Source organism: Bidens hawaiensis, unplaced genomic scaffold (assembly GCF_021521415.1).
Source record: "Bidens hawaiensis isolate Kalapana, Puna unplaced genomic scaffold, B.hawaiensis_p1.1 tig00012097_1, whole genome shotgun sequence".
Taxonomy (NCBI): domain Eukaryota; kingdom Viridiplantae; phylum Streptophyta; class Magnoliopsida; order Asterales; family Asteraceae; genus Bidens; species Bidens hawaiensis.
Genome location: NW_027491973.1, coordinates 1 through 4,458, shown reverse-complemented (window position 1 = coordinate 4,458; position 4,458 = coordinate 1). Strand labels below are relative to the sequence as shown.

The 4,458-nt window shown below is 30.7% G+C and overlaps 1 pseudogene across 1 annotated transcript; it reads left to right on the top strand.

The window, feature by feature from the left end:
- Window positions 1-2,160: 2,160 nt before the first annotated feature.
- Window positions 2,161-4,453, top strand: LOC143539937 (beta-hexosaminidase 3-like; annotated as a pseudogene). Its single transcript, XR_013136514.1, has 13 exons — window positions 2,161-2,505; window positions 2,592-2,666; window positions 2,729-2,764; window positions 2,869-2,980; window positions 3,084-3,154; window positions 3,252-3,382; window positions 3,468-3,533; window positions 3,631-3,731; window positions 3,807-3,866; window positions 3,954-3,988; window positions 4,074-4,172; window positions 4,248-4,307; window positions 4,384-4,453. The product of XR_013136514.1 is annotated as a beta-hexosaminidase 3-like (transcript).
- Window positions 4,454-4,458: the final 5 nt, after the last annotated feature.

Here is a 4,458-nt window from a genome sequence, read left to right as displayed (position 1 = left end):
ATAATGAAGCAAGGTTTACAACCTATGATGTACAAAAGCTCTCAAAATTGTTAATATACAAATAAGTCGTCACAAAGATTATTTGAAATTTTATAAGACGATATATTATATTACTAAAAAAAAGGGTGATTTAAAAAAAATTGAGCTAGGCCTTTTCAGGCTGTCAGTTCGAATCCTGAGCCTATCCGGGTTTTAGTCTCATTGTTTGTTACATCAGAGAGTTCTGCTATTGTGGTGACACAACGACTATCAACTAGCAAACAATGGTATGGTTTTCTAGGGGAAAGTACAAGTTAAACTCTTAAATTAGCGTGAGCTCGATTAAGACAACATAGTTTGACCAAAGAGAAGCAACAAAGCTCTCAAAATACAAAAAAAAAAAAAGAATGGTTATTCTAAAAAAGAAAAAAAATTAACAAATCACAAAAACCATCAATGCAATTTACTCTGTATATAATTAGCGTTGACCATATAATGTTATCATTTTATACTTTTATTGTATCCTACAAAAGAAGCCTGTTTGACAAAATCACGTGACATTAAATTTTTGGGGAGTGGTGTATAATTTATAAATTTTTCAATAGTGCTATATCATTTAAAACCTTTATTGTATCCTCTACTCCATTTATTATTATACAGGCCATTCAAAGTTACATAGTGTAATTTATAAACAAGAAACGTTTTAAATACTAAACATTATTGCTTACTTTTTAAGTAAATTACATTTTCCGTCTTTTAGGTGAATATATCTTGCATATTTTGACAAACGAGACGTCCATTTGTGTTGTTTAGTAAAGACATGCGTCTCCATATAAGATCAAAACCGTTCATTTACATAATGAAAATAAGATACTACGTACTATATGATGCATTTCATAAAACCATACTATTTTTTAACTTGTTTACTTTAAGATTAATAAATATATTTCATTAAATACGGGTTATTTAAACTAAATAAGGTAGCAAAAAGATTATTTTAAATTCTATAAATTAAAAATCCATGGTTAACGATACCAACTATTTATTTGAAGTTACTTTACGTTTGTAAATGAAAAGTACAAAAAAACTTTTATACATTAAATGAATGACCGGAAATTTAGACATCATATTCTCCATGGTTACAGCAGATACCGATTCTTGGATCAGGTGATATAGATGATGTATTTTTATTTATAAAGCATCTCATAAATCACAACATATACGAGATAATAAAATATAAGAAAAAAATAAGTCAAGAGGTGTTTAAAGCACCATAGTTAAAATAGTTTGAATTCGAGTCTCACAAGTCACAAATGACATAAATTCTCAGTTATAAAAAGAAGAAAAAAATAATTAATATTTTAAATACTGATTACAATAATAAATGCATTGAATAAAAATTTACAATAATAAATTTCATCACTTAAATGGAACATAATATGATTCAATGTTGAATGTGAATGTCATTGCTTTTCCACCTAATATATGACTTAAAACTCCAGATGCAATATTATTGTCTATCTCATGATGTTCTTGATATCATATATATTAATTTGTTATGTTAATATAACATCATGATAATCTGTAATAATAATAACAATAAAAAAGTAAAATTCATAACATATAGGCCAACAACTAAACATAGATGATATCAGTAAGCCAAAAGGATCTCCACCAACACCAACTAACTGCTTGTTATTCACGAGGAACATAAATCTAATAACTACATTACATAAAAACCAATCCAACACTCCAAATATATCATATCACATTATAATAATAATATAATATTATATTATATTATATTATATTATATAATAATAATAATAATAATAATAATAATAATAATAATAATAATAATAATAATAATAATACATGGACGGAGATACTTTACAGATCTATAAATCTTCTTCATCCCCAATTCTCTCTCATGACTCATCCACACCATTATTCTTCACCTTTTCGTCACAGGTCCATCTCTTCTATACTTTTTATCATCATTTCACTATTATTATTATTATTATTATTATTATTATTATATGTCATATAAGTTGTTATGATTTTAATCCCTTAGTGAACAATTTTGTTTCTGGTATATATTTAACCTGTACTTTCTGTAACAATTCATTTATGTTAAGATTGTTTAAATGTACTTTGTGCAGAACCTGGTGAGACGGAAAGATGACGTGGCACGCCATCTTTCTGTGTTGTTGTTGTTGTATGCCTTTGGTAACTGGTGGTGATAGTAGTAATAGTAATGGTTATAGTTATCCAAAGAATATTAACATATGGCCTATGCCTGAATCAGTAGAGTTTGGCAACAAAACTGTTGTAATAAGCAAGGACTTTAATCTCAAGATTGATGGAAGCAAGTACCAGGACAAATCTGGCATATTGAAAGATGGCTTCACTAGGTTGCTTGATGTTGTTACATCAAATAATGTTATTGAATATAACTTTGGAAAAGTTGACCAGTCTGTGGTTTTACAGGGGATCCATGTCGTTGTCTCGTCCGAAAACGATCGGGTATGGATTTATTCTTGTTTGTGAATTCGGTTGTTCGGTTTCGGTTATTGATAGTTTGATATTGTTATGTTATATGTTATGTGCAGTTGCAATATGGTGTAGATGAGTCTTACAAGTTGAATATTAATCCGAAAGGGAATCCGAATTATGCATATATTGAGGTCGGTGTGACTGATATTAATTCTTCTATGTAAAGAATTTAATTGGATGAATATTTATGCAGGCGGTTACTGTTTTTGGAGCTCTACATGCCCTGCAGGTGTGTGATTACTTGTTTTGTTATTTAAGATTTCTTGTCAAGATTTAATAGAAGGTTTTAATGTGTTTGATTTATTGATTGTTTTGATAATAATGATGTGACAGACATTCAGTCAATTGTGCCATTTTAACCTTAACTCAAGAAAGCTTATAGTTAATCAGACACCAATAACCATTACCGATCGACCACGTTTCTCGTATCGAGGGCTTCTAATTGGTAAAATGTTTCTTTCTTCGTTTCCCCTTTTAGATAATTTAAATTTGTTTTGATTAATATTCAATTAGATAAGTTCATTAAGGTTATAGTGACAATGTTGCAGATACGGCACGTCACTACCAGCCCTTACCAATGATTAAAAAAGTTATTGATTCTATGGCTTATGCAAAGCTGGTAAGTCTTAAATCTTAATCATAATAAGTACAATTTTTTTTTTATACAATTAGTAAGAAAACATGATTTATGAACTTTTTTATTGGATTAAATGCAGAATGTTCTGCACTGGCACATTGTCGATGAACAATCTTTCCCATTAGAGATCCCTTCATTCCCAAAACTGTGGAATGGTGCTTATTCCAGACCCGAACGCTACACAGTGGCTGCTGCAGCCGAAATTGTCAGGCAAGTAGATTAATATTCTGATTTGCATAAGTTGGAGTGCATATTTCTCTAATATGTATTTCTTTATTTTTTGTTATGTTTGCAGTTATGCTCAAAGAAGGGGAATTAACGTGCTTGCTGAGCTCGATGTTCCCGGACATGCTCGATCCTGGTACTCCTCATATTAAAATATTCGAGTCCTTTTTTATGTTCATTAAGGTTTTATTATGATTTAATAAGATGGAAAACCTAACATATATCATGATTAGGGGAGTTGGTTACCCTGCATTATGGCCATCAAAGACATGTCAGGAGCCGCTCGATGTCAGCAACGATTTCACGTTTAAATTAATAGACGGAGTTCTCTCAGGTGCACCCGCTCTCCTTACTCTTGTATGGAAGCTAGACAATTAACTGATTAAAGTATTACTTTTTCTTGTTTAAGATTTCAGTAAGATTTTTAAGTACAAGTTTGTTCATTTGGGAGGTGATGAAGTTGACACCAGTAAGTTATTGATTTTCATGAATTTGAATTTAAATTTAAATTCCAAATTGACAAAATTTATTTTTCAACACCGTGTTATTATCTCAGGTTGTTGGGTCTTAACGCCCTCGTATTAGAAACTGGTAAATAATCTGAAGTTATTTTCATCTTTTTTACCATCTGAAAATTGCAAATGAAAATAGTCAAATACTTGAACCAACGTTTCAGGATGAAACAAAAGGGTCTAAACGAGTCTACAGCTTACGAGTATTTTGTCTTAAAGGCACAAAAGATAGCTTTGTCACACGGTTATGAAGTTATAAACTGGTGAGTCGTGTGCTCATTACCAGCTCATTACGTCATCAGTCAAACTTACATCCTAATTTTTGTATTATTTTTCAGGGAGGAAACCTTCAACCATTGTGGTAACAAATTGGACAAAAAGACAGTGGTTCATAACTGGTATGTGTCTTAATACAGTTAAACTTACATCGTTACAAACTGCTAAGGTTTATTATTTACTGTCATTCTGTAATAGGCTCGGTGGTGGTGTTGCTGAGCAAGTTGTTAAAGCGGGATTAAGGTGCATTGTTAGCAACCAAGAACAAGTGGT